Below are 15,967 nucleotides of genomic sequence, written 5' to 3'. Positions count from 1 at the left end.
GATGCTTCAGACAGAATTGTTCGGACTTGTACTTCAGGATTGTTGCATTTCTGACCCTATATGACTGGTGTCCTTGTAAAAAGGAGACATTTGGTCACAGGTCTGTGTATGCACATCTAAGTAAACACACACACACACAGAATGCTATGTGAACAAAAGAGATCAGGGTGATAAGTCTACAAGCCAAGGAATGCCAAATGTTGCCAGCAAACCATTAGAAGCTACAAGAGAGACATTAAACACATTCTCTGTCATAGCCCTCAGAAGGGACCAATCTTGCTGACACTTTGATTCTTGGACTTCCCAGCCTCCAGAACTGTGAGGCAATAAATTTCTGTTGTTTAAATCCCCAAGTCTATCATGCTTTTATAGCAGCCTTAGCAAACTAATTCACTGTGTTCAATTAAAATGTCTTCCCCATCCCCCGCCCCAGACCAGAGAATACGTCTCTTTTAGAGAATATTTCTGCTTCCTTTTCTTTCTATATTCAAGCTTTATCCAAAAGTCTTTTTGGAGCTTGGAGCACATAATAGAAGGGAGCGTTAAGCACACATATTGTGTTTTTTTTATAAAACCAGTATGAGATCTGATGCAATGAAATTTCTTAGGAAAAGGATTTTGGTTCTGATTCTAATACTTCCTCAAGGTTGTCACTGGATTAGAATTTCAATCCATATATTTTCAGTGTTAGTGTTAGATGATGTTAGATTATAGAATAATTACCATTTTAATAACCTATTTTATTGGCTTTTTAAATCTTATTCCAGCAGCAAAATGAATGCTGGGTGGGGTCAAGTTAAGCATCTGTGTTATGTTGACTCCTCCCTACACTGTGGCTTCAGTATCATTGAGACCTGACGTTAATAGCCTTTCAGCTCTATCAAACTGGAAACTTCACCTTTTTAAAATGCAGTTGCCATGGCAACAACAGAGTTCTGGGATTTTTGTTTTCTGAAGGTATCAAAAGACTCAATGCCAATATAAGAGCACACAGCATGACATATTAGCATGTGCAATTCTGTGCTGTTTTTGAATTGAAGATGGGATGAAAAGAAAATGGCACCTAAATGTTTTCATAAACCTGCCAAAGAACTCTTGTTTAATCCTGTGTCGTAGTTGATTCACTTATTTATACCCACCCTGTGTTCTGAAAAAGTGATTTAGACGGCTTGAGTCCTTGAAATTGATAGCAGACAACTGGACACTCATATATATATATATATATATATGTATATATATATATATACATATATATATATATATACACATACATACATGTTTCTACTGCTTATAATCACATCCTCTGAAAAGGTGTCTTTGTTCTGAACCTGTTCTTAATGGATTCTGCTTTGTTAGGTCATAGCTATATTGCTTCTTTACTCTTATCTCAATGTCATATCCAATGATAAAACCCACTTTAAAAAAATCTCTTTGTAATCTTTTTAATTAAGTCTTTCATCTTTCTACTCCTCTCTGGTAAAAGAGAACAGAAACCTCCCCACTGTTTCACTTATTCCTCTCCCCACTGTTATATATTTAAGCACAAGGTTCTCTACATGGAGCTGGGCAAGGAGTGAAGTGGGGGGGTTGTCAAGATTTAGAAGTGAAATTCCAGGGAACTGAATTTTTATCTCAGCCTCAAACTGACCTTGAATTAGTTTTAAAAAAAAAAAGAGATAATACATTGTAATAAGAATAGCTACTTTGAATTGATATTCATAATGAAAAAAGCTTGCCCCAGATCTTCACTCAAAATAGGGTTTGTTTTTTTTATGATTGACCTAAAGGTGTGTTCCAAAAAATGTTAGCAGTACACAGTATGTTAGCATGTACACAATATGAATGACTCTTATTAGAGCCCTTCTGGAGGACAGATGGTAATAGAGGGACTCATAGTGTCTCTGAGCCAAACAAATTAGGGTTCAAGTCATAGCTCTGCCATTTGCTCTAGTGTTTCCACAGCAACTGCATTTTCATGTTGGATAGCATGATTAATTATGTCTGTTCTAAATAATAACAAAAACCATGGTGTTAGGAAGGGTCATGTGAAAAAAAAAAACACTAAATATAACTGAAGTAAGTTATTTAATCTCTCTGTTAACCTCTGGTCCCTACAGCTAAGAACCTTGCCTAGCACATAATAGGTACTCAATAAGTAGCCATTAGTGATGGATTCACTCAAAACCTTACCTTAGTTTTCTATCAAAAGGTGCTAATAAAGCTTTTCTAAGAATTCTTTAATACAAGACAGCCCAGAATACTGTTGATATACAATGAATGACACCATTTCTTTTCTAACTAGGTGATAGGTTACTTGAAGACAGCAACCTAATTATTTGTATTTATATATTCAGGCCCTAGCACAACATCTGGACATGACAGGCACTTAGCATTTGTTGAATGAGGACCTAAAGTAATCTATACCAGGTACAAGCACATAACCCAAGTTCGGCCCCAGTGTCTTTTCACAGCTTTTCATTATAACCAGAATAATGGGAAAGGACCCTGTCCTCACATTTTGATATAACATTCTAGTGATAAAAGCCTGGTCTTGCTTACAGCCATGGTTTCAGACTCAAATAGGCAACTAGGGCTTTAGAAGATGAAGCTATGAGACAGAGAGAAGTAATATGAGAAAATAATGTAATCACGGGGGGAAAATATAGAGGCCCTGCATCCAGTCATGCATGAGGCTGACTCTACCCTTGCCCTTTCTGTGGGTGGGTAATGTAAGTGTAGTAAGTCAGGTGAAAGTTAATAAATTACAACTTCATGTGCTTTGGGAGAAGATATTTAATTAGGAAAACTGGAAGGTACTTTATAAGAGGAGGTATGTGACCCCTTTCTCTCTTATTTTCCAGTGGAAATATATATAGAAGACATAGTGCTGGACACTGAAGATCTATTTTCCAGGAGAATAATGTTGACTTTTTTTCCCCCTAATATTTTATTTAATTATTTGAGAGACAGAGAGAGAAGCAAGCAGGGGAAAGAGTGGAGGGAGAAGGACAAGCAGACGCCACACTGAGCAAGAGTCCAGGATGGAGCTCAATCTCCCAACCCCAAGATTATGACCTGAGCTGAAATCAAGAGTCAGACATTTAACCAACTGAGCCACCCAGGCACCCCAGAAGAATGCTGAGTACTTGCAAGCATAGAAACAGTCTTGTATAGAGAATAAATATTAAAGGCTAAAGTGCTTAGCACTCGGAGCCCAAGGCCAGCTTTCCATAATCTGAGAAGGCCAGCTGCTAACACCTAGCAACTTTATAGGAAATGGGGATTTAGGCTATAGAAAAAAGAATCCAGCTCACCCACCACCCAGTGGAAAACTGAATTTGAGCACAGCCTCACCTGTTTACAGCCAGGCAACCTGAGCTTCCAGGATTGTAAACTGGACAACCCTGCTTATTTCTTCACAATAATCTAATAACCACCCCCACCCCATTTTCACATGAGTTAATGATGGCTGCATGTCACCTACACCTAAAGTTTTGACTAATATGGGCTTAAGTGATACCTACAACTGTGCTAGATAGTGAGCATAATGAAGTACAGTTTGCGACCGTGTTGCTCATTGGTACATCTCAAGTACTGAGACAAATGCTTGGTGTTTCCTCGGCATTAACATATAAATGTTGAATGCAGGATGGTAAAAGTTTACATAAAATCTCATTTCATCTTCACAGTAAGTTATAATCCTCATTTCTACTCAGAAAACTGAGGCTTAGAAAAGTTAAGACACATAGCATACGTAAGTGGTAGGGTTAGAGTAAAACCCGGGTCTGACGCTAAGATTTATACTCTCTTGATTACTGTTCATCTCCTCCCTGTGTGAAAAGTGATTTGTAAATCACTAAGAGGTATCAGAATCCAGTTTCCAAGAATTTAGGGTTGACTTATTTATGTTATGGTAACCTCTAGCTCTGTCGGATGCTATGAACAAAAAGGGTTACATTTTATGCCTCCTGGCATCTGCCTTCTGCAGAGAGAAGTATACAATTTCTGCAAAACCAAGAAACATTTTTTTCTCCTCGATGGACAAAAGCTTAAGAGGAGAGGAGAAGAGTACCAGTTGGGAAATGTTTGTTGTGACTTTCATATTTCCATGACTATTTTCCAAAAAACGAATCACAAAGAGCAAAGCAGAGGATGAGGGTGTGTTTCTAATTCCGCCGTATGGGTCCTTCCCTCTTGCCCATTCTTTCCTGGAACCAGGCAGGCTAAAGGGTACATATTCACACATGTGTCCCTTGTCTGAGAGGGATTTATTTCCTGAGGCAGATATGTAGGTACCAATAGATCCTATGTTTCTGTCAGTGAAAGACACCCTTCCTGCTTTAAGTCAAAGTGTGGGGAGCTCCTGAAGACCTCCCTCAGTCAGTCAGCAGATGGACACTTCAAGGCTGCAGCTGGTCAGCATTCTCAAGGCCACAGATATCTCTCTGGGGAACAGGCACAGCATCCAGTGGATGTTTTTAATTGCTATCAAAGCCACCTCGACAGATCAAGTGGAATTAAAGTGTACTGTTGCAATTTCAAATAAGAAAAGCTCAAAACACATGACTTGTTGGACCAGAGACAAGATTATGCTCCCTAGCAGTTAGAAGGATTAAAGATTTTCTCCTCTGCTTTCTTCATTCCTCCTCTGAAAGAGTGTGGAGGAAGCTCCTTTGTGGACAGCAACATCACTTTTCAGTGCTTTTCCATTCCCTTCTAGTTCAAGTATCTCTGGGAAAGAAGGAAGTCTCATGGCCTTTATGGTATTGCCAGGACAAGCAGGAAATAGTGGAGATGGGGGAGCAAGAAAGCCAGAAAAAATTCACACAAATATATCCTTAATTTAACATAAAAGCGAAGTTCTGATAGTTGCTTTAGGTAACATTCTTAATATATATATTAAAAAAGGTAAAATTATGTCATATATATTGACTTTCACCACTTATCATTATTTAAGATTTCAACATTCACTTTTAGATTTATCATATTTCAAGTCAAAATGATCATATTATCCCATACAAACACTGCTATACTCTATTGGATAATATACACTAAAAAATAATCATACAAGCAGACACTTTCAGTTCTAAAAACTTTCTGATACCACATTTCATGTTGAATTTGTGAAAGCATGTATTTCCAGTCAGCCAAGTAGAAGTATATTTAATATCAGGATAACAAATAATATAATAATAAATCAAGTTCTTTGCATTCTTAGTCTTTGAGTTTTGTTTCAAAAATTACTTACCTGAAGTTTCCTTAATGGTTTTCTTCATATTAGTAGTTCTGAACAAGAGAAGTTGAATTTCTCAAGAGCAATTAATTCTCCCCAAGGTCCCAGGCTATGAATCTGCAGGCAATGGTTTCTCCCTTATTTGAAGACTCAGACATAATTTTTCCATCCCATTTATTTATGACTTTTTAATTGATTAAGATTGTTAGAGCCTAACAAATAATTAAATATAGAATATATAGAATATAGAATATGCATATGACTGATAAGTAATTGGGGTGCAAAATATTTAGTATCAGATAACAAAATGCATTTGTAATAGACACTGAAATTGACGAAGGGAGGGATTTATTTCTTGAGGCAGATATGTAGGTAGACATATGCATGCTATACATTTTAGCCAACTACATGAATGACTTCAAATAAGTCATTTAACTTCTTTCAGCCTCAGTTTTCCCATATATAAAAAAGGACAGTCATACTTATTCATGGAGTGGTTGTACAGACTACAGAGTATAATTCAGTTGTGCTGTTCACTTGGGGGCAAAAGAAAAAATGAGGTCAGTGTGGAAGTTCATGCATTGAGTTATCTATACATTATACACAGAAGATGAGGAGAGAGTGCAAAAGTTCATGTTTAGTACTTAAACAGAGAAAAGCGCTAAAATCTAGAGTTTATAAAAGGGGTAACTAAAAAGTTACATGAAAATCATAAGACATGATAATTCCACTACTGGGTAGAAAGAAAACAAAAACACTAATTTCAAAAGATACATGTAACCCTATGTTTATTTTTTTAAGGTTTTATTTATTTATTTGAGAGAGAGAGAGAGCAAAAGCAGAGGGAGTGGCAGAGAAAGATGGAGAATCAGGCTCCCCAGTGAGCAGGGAGCCTGATGCGGGGCTCAATCCCAGGACCCTGAGATCATGACCTGAGCCAAAGGCAGATACTTAACCAACTGAGCCACCCACATGCCCTGCAACCCTACGTTTATTACAGCATTATTTACAGTAGCCAAGATATGGAAGCAACCTAAGTGCCCATTGAATGGCAGATGGATAAAGATGTGTGTACACAAACACCCAAAGACACAAGTGTACACACAGAGAAATATATGCAGCCATAAAGAAGGATGAAATCTTACCATTTTGTGACAACATCTTGGATGAAGAAGGTATTATATCAGTCAAATAATTCATATTGGGAAAGACAAATGCCATAGGTTTTCACTCACTTGAAGAATCTAAAAAACAATACAACACACAAACAAAAAGTAGAATCAGACCCATTAATACAGAGAACAAACTGATGGTTGCTAGAGGGAAGGGAAATAAGGGGTGTGAGAAAATGAGTGAAGTGGAGTGAAAGATGTAATAAACATCCAGTTATAAAATGGCTAAGGCACAGGAATAAAAGGTAGGGCCTGGGGAATATAGTCAATGATATTGTAATAGTGTTGTATGGCGACAGATGGTAGCTACACTATGGTGAGCATAACGTAATGCATAGAGATGTTGAATCACCATGCTGTACAGGAGAACCAATGTAACATTGTCTGTCAACTATACTTAAATAAAAGCAATTTTTTAAAAAGCATAATGAAATAAATACACGAATTCAAGAAAAACAAATGAAATTCATAAATTTAAGACATGGTTCTTCTTAGAAAAGAGCAAAACTAAAAACTTTAGAAAATAATATCAAGGGAGAAATGAAAGTACAAATAAACAAAACCAGAATACCTAACTATCACATTCTCTGATTTTTTTTAAAGTTTAGCAAACTTCAAGTTTTTTTTTTAAATTCTAAGACCAATGAATACATTTTAAGGTCTAGAAGTGTAATTTTATTGAAATTACAAGCATTTCTGGTATTAGAATAGAATTATGGATAAGATATACTCTGATAAATTCTCAAACATTCTTTTTTATATGGATTTTTAAAATTTATTTGACAGAGATGGGGGGGGGAGCGGCAGGGAGAGAGAGAAACAAGCTCCTGCTAAGCAGAGTCTGATGGGCTCGAACCCAGGATTCTGGGATCATGACCTTAGCCAAAGGCGGACACTTAACTGACTAACTCACCCAGGCACCCTGATTCTCAAACATTCTAAATCCCAAGAGTTTTATCAGTAAATTATTTCAAATTGTAAGGAACATGCTACATAAATGCTTGGAGAAAAGAGTTAAATATATTCTGCACCAAAAGTTTTAAAAAAGCAAAAAACGGTCAACTTTATATATGTTATTGATACAAATTCCTAAATATAATATTAATGAATATAATTTAATAGCAGTTTTGAAAGAATAATGCACCATTTGGAATAGTTTAATTTATCTCAAGAAGGGGAAGTTGGCTCAATAGTGGGAAATCTTTTCCTATGATATACCTTTACTACAAGGAAATTAATCATAAAAATCTCTCTAAAAGGTATTAAATTCCCAAATTACTTATCTTCTATTGAACTTTCTCATAACTATCCATAAAATCATATTGTATCAATCTGACATAGAGTGTCTGTTTCACATCAAGAGCCAATATATTTACTGATGAAACATCACTTCCTTTAAAGTACAGAATGATCCAAGGGCACCTACAATTACCATTATTCACTAGTGTTTTAGTCATTCTGGAAATACTAGAAGACAGGAAACACACACACACAAAAACACATACATGAAAGGAATAGATGAGATATTATTTGCAAAAGATTAAAGAAAAAGGATAGGATGGAATATCTAAGAATTCAAAGGAATTAACTAAAAATCCAGTAGGTTTATAGAAGAGGTCAGTTAAGTGGCCGTATTAAATATTAACTTTAGAAAAACATGACATCCTTATATAATAGCAACAACTAGGTAGGAAGAATAATGTTAGAAGAAATCCTGGCAAATCACAGTGGGCTGAGTGGTAATAGCCCTTGTTAGAGCTATTGTGCTGATGTGTGATCTTTACTTAAACAGATGAACAGTCTCTCACACTTGCCATATAACAGTTGATCTGATACTTGTGTTCTTGTCAGTTCCCATCATTACAGAAATTTAACAGTTCATATTCACCTGGAAAAGTCCGCAGTACACATTCTATATATTGTTCCAAGTCTATATTAACACGTGCTTTCTATTACAATACAGTCTGAAGAGACCCTCATTGTCTAGATATTCCATGAAACACCATGCTGATCCTCTACACTGATGGTGCTGTACTAATTATATCAGGTGATCAAGAAGTAGAAAATACCCTGGATATAAAGCTGAAACACATATGTGCAGGGAGTGGGATATAAACTCTACAAAGTTTCCAGAGCCTACCACAGCAACAAAATTTTTAGGAGTTGAGAGTTCAAGGACATCCAGAATATCCTTTCTAAGATAAAATATATTGTATCTGGCATGTTGTCCCATCTACCACCAAGAAGAATAGTATCTAGAAGGACTCCCTGAATTCCTGAGATAGTTCAACCTGCCTTAGAAATATTGCCCTGTCTTAATTACCAGGAGACTCTGAAGGATGTCAAGTTTGAATGGGGTCCAGAGGAGGCAAGGACTCTATAGCATACTCAGGATTGGTACAGATTTCCCTGATTCTTGGGCAATATGACTAGCAGATCCAACACTACTGAAAGTATCCATAGTAAATAACAACAATTCATGGCATGTCTGCCAAGCCTCAAAAAAGAGTCAAAGTTAAGGGGCACCTTGGTGGCTCAGTGGGTTAAGCCTCTGCCTTCAGCCCAGGTTATGATTTCAGGGTCCTGGGATCGAGCCCCACATTGGGTTCTCTGCTCAGCAGGGAGCCTGCTTCTGCCTCTCTCTCTCTCTGCCTGCCTCTCTGCCTACTTGTGATCTCTGTGTGTGTGTGTCAAATAAATAAATAAAATCTTAAAAAAAAAAAGAGTCAAAGTTAAGACTCTAGGTTTCTGGAGCAAGAATACGAAAGAACAGAAAACTACTTGTCATTTGAAAAGTAGATCCAATAGTGTAGCTAAACCCAAACAGAGACTAATGGTCCATGGGCATCAAGTGATTATGCAACCAGAGCTTCCTATTAATAACTATGTATTGTTAAGTCCCCCAAGGCTCAATGCCAGGTGAGCAAAGTAGCAACTTATCATGATAATGGTACATTTTGGATAAAGCCCAAGATGCTCTCAATGGCTCAAATAACCTCTACAAATTTGTGGCCTAGACCCCTTACCATCTATCTCTTGCAGTCAGTACTTCTCTATCAGCTTCATGTGTATGTGTGTGTGCACGTGTGTATATATATACATATCCATACATATATATGTATGCATGTGTGCATATGTGTGTGTGTGTGTATGTATGTGTGTGTGTGTGTGTGTGTGTGTATATATATATCTCCAATCACTTCTCGGCCTTTTGGCTAAGATCAAGTGTATATATCTATCCATCCTTTGGGATTTTTTTCTATAGTCAGCTGATGAGGCAGTGCAATTTTGGACACAGTTCACATTTGGATTAAATATCTGTATAGGTATAAGCTGAAAACAGAATGGGGCACACAACAGGCCCACTCAAAGTCTGTCCATGGTGAGAGGCAACTTCCCCAGGAGGCAGAGTTTTGAGCAGTATACTTCATCTCTTTTGTATGGAGAAAGAAGGGTCGCCTCTGAAGTAGGAATGGATGCTTTAGTTCTGGGGTCTACAAAGCAAAGCCTTTGGGCCAAATCCAGCCTGATGTCTGTTTTATAAATAAAGTTATATTGGAATACAACCACACTCATTTACTTACATATTGCCTATAACTGCTTTCGGGCTACTGTGGTAGAAGTTGAGTAGTTGCAGGAGGAACTACTATGGCCTGTAAAAACTCATTATCTGGTTATTTATAGAACAAGTCTTCTCACCCCTGATACTGTTCATTGGGAAGGGATCAAAAGAACAATATGGAAGGTCAGAGACATGACTATCTGGGGAAAATGTGTGTGAATGTAGACATGAGAGTGGGTGTAAAATATGCAGAACTTCCATATCAATGCCTGCCAGTCAACAGCCACTAGTGAAGAGAAAATAAGCAACCAAATAGAAAAGATGTCTCATTCAATGGAAGTCAGCTAACCTCTGTTTTCAGATATATCATATCTTGAGATGGAAGTCATACAAAGGCCAAAAGCATGGAAAGAGAATGAGAGAGAGAGAGAAATCTTAGATATGGGTTTATGTTAGCATTGCTACCCCAGGGTTTACAGAGGACCTGATATGCCCAATTGATCAACAGGAGGTGCCTAAATAATGAGTGCATCATACTAGGGACCTCTCTTCTACCTAAAGAGGTGCAAACATGAGTACTTATCAGAGGACTCACTGATTCTACCAAACTGATAATTCATATAGTCATCCTGACAGAACATTATAACAGACTCTTGGGGGTTCAACTATGGTTTCAGTTTGGGAACAGCATCCTTAAGTTATAGTCACTGCCCTCCAAGAAGTAGTATATATCTTAAACCAATGATCTTTACATAGTACTGTATGATTAATAACTAAAATACACAAGTTTCTCCACTCACCATCACTCTCAAGGACTCATGTAGGAAATTTCTACTTTCTATTCCTGCAACTTTAGCCTTCATGGGGACAGAGATCCTGAAACACTGGAAATGGAAGGGAGGTGGGAATGGTAGCCAATGCTTCCATCATGGACACATTGAGCTAAAATAAAGCTATGACTAACATTTGGTCATTCTGAACTTTTCATGCCTAAAAACAAACAGTCAAATAAAGGAGCTCTTATAACTGGCTCTGATTTTCACAAAGAACAGAATTCTGCTAAATTATAGGAGCAAGGGCTGTATCTGGAGCTCTAAGGCATATTGGGTTCCTCTTGGTATTCCCATTTCTACAACATATAAGGAATACTACGAATTAATAAGAAAACATAACAAAAAATGTGCAAAAAGTTTGAACAGACTATTAACAAAAGAGGATATCCACTTGGCCAACATAAATCATGAAAAATCATGATTTCCTCTGTTAGTCATCAAAGAAGTGCAAATTACACCACAATGTGATGCCAATATACACCCACCAGAGTGACTAAAAGGAAACAAAACAAAATAAATCAAAACAGAAAAAAAATGTTGACAGGATGTCAAAACCAAAACTCTCATATGCTGCTGGTGGGGGTGTAAATTGGTATACTACTGGGGAAAAATGTTTGGCAGTATCTAAATGTGTGCATGTATGTATTCACTAAAAGATGTGTACTGGAGTGTTCATAAAAGCATTGTATGAAATAGCCCAAATCCCCATTAACAAAAGAATAAATAATTATTGCATATTTACACAGCTGACTGTAGCAGTAAGAATGAAAAACTACAATTACTTGCAAAAATATAAAACCAAACAAACAATGCTGAAAGAAAGATGTCAAGCACAAGAATACATACAATATGATTCCATGTACATAAAATATAAGAATAGGTAAAAACAATCTAGGATGTTGAAGTCACAATAATGTTTCTCCTTGCAGGGGAAGAGGGTTGTAGATATTACAAATAAACAGAACTTCTGGGGTTCTGTGAATATCCTGTTTTTGTTTTTTTTTTTTACATGATTGCTGGTTATGGTTGTGTTCACTTTGTGAAAATTCATTGATCTGCATACTATTTTCACTTTCATCCTGTATACATTTCTTATTTTAATTTTAATTTTTTAAAATTTCTTTTAAGTGGTCCTATATACATTTCAATGAAAAGTTCAAAGAAAGAAAAATTGTAACCTCATTTGTTGTTAAAGTCAAGGACATCTGGGTTACATGTTTAAAACACTAGGACTATCTATAGCTAAAACATTAAATTATTAATAGTAGCTGGGATGGTGCTAGGAATGATTTTTCTTCTTCCTATTTGTGTGCATTTAATGAGCACATATGGCTTCAAAATAAAAATATTTTAAGCTGAAACTGCTTTTTCATTATATTAAATTAAACCTGTTTATCATTTTTTAGTCATGAGAAAATGATTAAAAGAAATGTGGGTAGACTAGCATTATGACATTTTTTAGTACCTCTAACATGCCTCTAATCTTCAGAGCCATGTTGTTGGTGTTGTTAGTACCAGGCAAACAGTGAGTGAAAAAGGCCTGGCTGTTTCCTCTTGGCTCACTGCTCATGTTGGAGTATCTGTGAGAGCTGAAATCAAGATGTCTTGACTACACGATTAACATCCCTCCTCCCTACTTCCACCATATTAAGAATGTTCATCTTTTTTTTTTAAGATTTCATTCATTTATTTGACAGACAGAGACCACAGGTAGGCAGAGAGGCAGGCAGAGAGAGAGCAAGAGAAGCAGGCTCCCTGCTGAGCAGAGAGCCCAATGTGCGGGGCTTAATCCCAGGCCCCTGGTATCACAACCTGAGCCGAAGGCAGAGGCTTTAACCCACTGAGCCACCCAGGCGCCCCAAGAATGTTCATCTTTAGTACAGTTCCAGTCATACACAATATGTTTTAATCCTTCACATCTGCTTGTTCTCCTCTCCCACTAGTCATTTCCACAGCATTTTCTAAAGTCTAAAAAGAACAGTTATATCCTTAGGAAATATCTATTGATGAAAATGATATGTTGTAAACATTAAATACCTTGTCTGGATTTCACAAGGCAAGAGGTATAGACAACACCCATCAACAAATTTCTCTTTTTTATTTTCCACAGTACCTAATATTCCAATTGATGTGGAATCTGTAAATTGGGTACAACTCTCAATTTACAGCACCAGTATGCTTAATGCTCCACCTGTTTTCACTGATTGTCAATTCAATAAATAAAATAATCATACTAAAATAATTAATAGTATAATTATATAATCTGAAAATAGAGCCACCCTAAGCAGTTGAAGATAAAGTTAATGAATGTGCATTAATTCAGATGGCATTTGTGATCAATATCTGTATTCATCAAAGTCTAATAAAAACAAATTATTTTTTTATTAAATATTTTATTTATTTGACAGACGGAGATCACAAGTAGGTGGACAGGCAGGCAGAGAGAGAGGAGGAAGCAGGCTCCCCGCTGAGCAGAGAGCCCATTGTGGGGCTTGATCCCAGGACCCTGAGATCATGACCCGAGCTGAAGGCAGAGGCTTTAATCCACTGAGCCACCCATGCGCTCCCAGAAATTCTTTTAAGTATTTAAAAGAGAGAATTTGTTACAGAAAAATTGATGCATGGATGATGGAAGAAACTATGGGGTCATTAACCCAGAAATAAGCCATAGCAGGAAGCCACTGCCCCTCCAGTACTAGAGGATGTGGTTTAGCCTAAACCCAGAAACCAGAGTCACATAGTGTAAGTCAGAATCAATGGCTTGTCCCTCAGGAGCTAGAGCCATGAGAAAGACAGTGCTGTTGGCAGAAATGCTACCTGAGGAAGAGACAGTGGATCATAGAATAAGCATATCAAAGACAAACATAATTCCTAAATTCACCGTAGGAGAAAGTAGAATGCAGACACTGCCCTGGGTTTATCCTACACTGAATTTTCACCCTTCCCCGATCATCAAAAAACAAAACAAAATCCTGAAAGAGGGTGGGCCATTAGATTCAGGGCTAAGTTCAGTCCTTGAATTGCCATTTACTAATAAAATAACCAAAAATCTTTATTCCTGGTATAGGAGAGATTATCAATAAAAAAAAATAACCTGAATCAATGAATCACTTAATTTGCACTATTCCAAGAGTGGCAAAGAAATCATAATTGGTAGCATCATGTAATTTTGACCATTTTATCCTATTTGAAGTAGCATTTAAGACAGACAGAAACCATGTATAACTATATGTATATATAATGTACCTATCTATCTATCTATCCATCCATGTCAATCCTGTCTAAAATTTATAGGGTGAGATGTTTTAACAGCGCTCTCTCTGGTCCTCTGATGAACTTCTTTTAGAGATAATTTTCCAAATCTTCTTATATTCTTTCATGCCAATCATTTAACCATGAATTGCTTAAACTTACAAATAGGAGTAGAGAGAATAATGTTATAAATGCACTAGTAACCATCACCTTAAATTATTCATATTAATTTTTTTTTTACTTTTTAAAAAACCTTTTATTTTAGAATAGATTTAAATTTACAGAGAGACTGTGAAATTAGAATGGAGAGTTTCCATGCTCCCCATAGTCAGTTTTCCCTTTTAACATCTGTCATTAGTAAAGTATATTTGTCACAATATAGAACTGATGTTGATACCTTATCAACTGAAGTCCACATTTTATTCCAATTTATTAGCTTTTACCTAATGTACTTTTACTGTTCTAGGATTCCATCCCAGATACCATATTACATTTTGTTGCTCTGTCTCTTTAGGCTGTTCTTAGCTCTGATAGTTTGTCACTTTTCTTGCTTTTGATGACTTTAACAATTTTGAGTACTAGTCAGGTATTTTGTAAAATGTCCTTCATTTGAGATTTTTCTGATAATTTTCTCAGGATTGGATTAGGGTTTAGGATTTGAGAAAGGAAGATCAAGAGGTAAAATGCCATTTCCATCACATCATGTTAAAGTACATACTATTGACATGACTCATCACTGTTGATACTGACTTTGATCACCACACAAAGGTAGTCTTTGTCAGATTTCTCCACTACAATGTTACTCTCTTCTTTTTGCTGCTTCTATGCTCTATTGTGTCAAAGAAAGTTATTATGCACAGTTCACACTTATGGAATGGCAAGATATGCTCTTTCTCCTTGAGGGTGGAAAACCTATATAAAATTTGGAATTCTACTGCATGGAAGATTTGTCTCTTCTCCATTTTTTTACATCATTATGTTCTTATGGATGTTTATTTTAAGTTATAATTCAATACTACTTTGTTTGCTCAAACATTTCTAGCTTTAGATAGAAAGAGCTTTTACAGTTGGATCTGTGTCCATTTGACATATCTTTGTCCTTTATCTTGTGGGGTTTTTTTTAATTCTTTTTTTTAATTAACATTATTATTAGCCCTAGGGGTACAGGTCTGTGGATCACCAGGTTTACACATTTCACAGCACTCACCATAGCACATACCTTCCCCAATGTCCATAGGGTTTTTTTTTTTTTAACACTTACTCAATTTCTAGCTCTGCAAGATGCTCCAGGATGATTTTGTATATATTTTTTAAAGATTTTATTTATTTATTTATCAGAGAGAGAGAGAGCAGAAGCAGAAAGAGCAGCAGGCAGAGGGAGAAGCAGTCTCCTCATGAGCAAAGAGCCTGACTCAGGACTCGATCCCAGGATCCTGGGATCATGACTTGAGCCCAAGGCAGCTGCTTAACTGACTGAGCCATCCAGGCGTCCCAATCTTGTATATTTTTTGCAACATTCCTATAATCAGCATTTCTCCACAGAGTCCTGGTTCTTTTTATTGGAGAATGGTAATAGAAACTTAAGATCTGGGTACTAAGTATACTTTTTGGTACTGGAAAGTCACTTGCTTTTAAGACCTTTCAGTTGACAGAGAAAATATATGTGTTTATATTAGCCCATGTATATATACATATCTACAAATATGTCTCTCTACATATATATCCATTTGTATCTATAGTAATCTATATATTTGCCTTGATTTGCCTCTATATAATCTATAGATTATATAGAATCTATATATTCTATAGTAATGACCTCATCATACTGATGTACCCAACTCCAATCCATGTATTTGCTTATTCAATTCTATACATAGTGATTTCAGAATTGTTACCCTATACCACCGAGTGGGGT

At 36.5% G+C, this 15,967-nt stretch overlaps 1 long non-coding RNA gene across 1 annotated transcript in view; it reads right to left on the bottom strand.

Moving 5' to 3' along the window:
• Nucleotides 1–1,763: 1,763 nt before the first annotated feature.
• Nucleotides 1,764–15,967, bottom strand: part of LOC116575414 — a 46,721-nt gene continuing 32,517 nt past the window's right edge. The window contains exons 3-5 of the long non-coding RNA XR_004279762.1: nt 6,379–6,477; nt 5,249–5,286; nt 1,764–2,006 (exon numbers count right to left, since the gene is read on the bottom strand). This is a non-coding gene — a long non-coding RNA (uncharacterized LOC116575414). The remainder of the gene's footprint in view (nt 2,007–5,248; nt 5,287–6,378; nt 6,478–15,967) is intronic.

This window comes from Mustela erminea, chromosome 16 (genome assembly GCF_009829155.1).
Source record: "Mustela erminea isolate mMusErm1 chromosome 16, mMusErm1.Pri, whole genome shotgun sequence".
NCBI classification, from domain to species: Eukaryota; Metazoa; Chordata; class Mammalia; order Carnivora; family Mustelidae; genus Mustela; species Mustela erminea.
The sequence above is the reverse complement of the archived record's forward strand: the minus strand, read 5'-3'. Positions and strand labels throughout refer to the sequence as shown.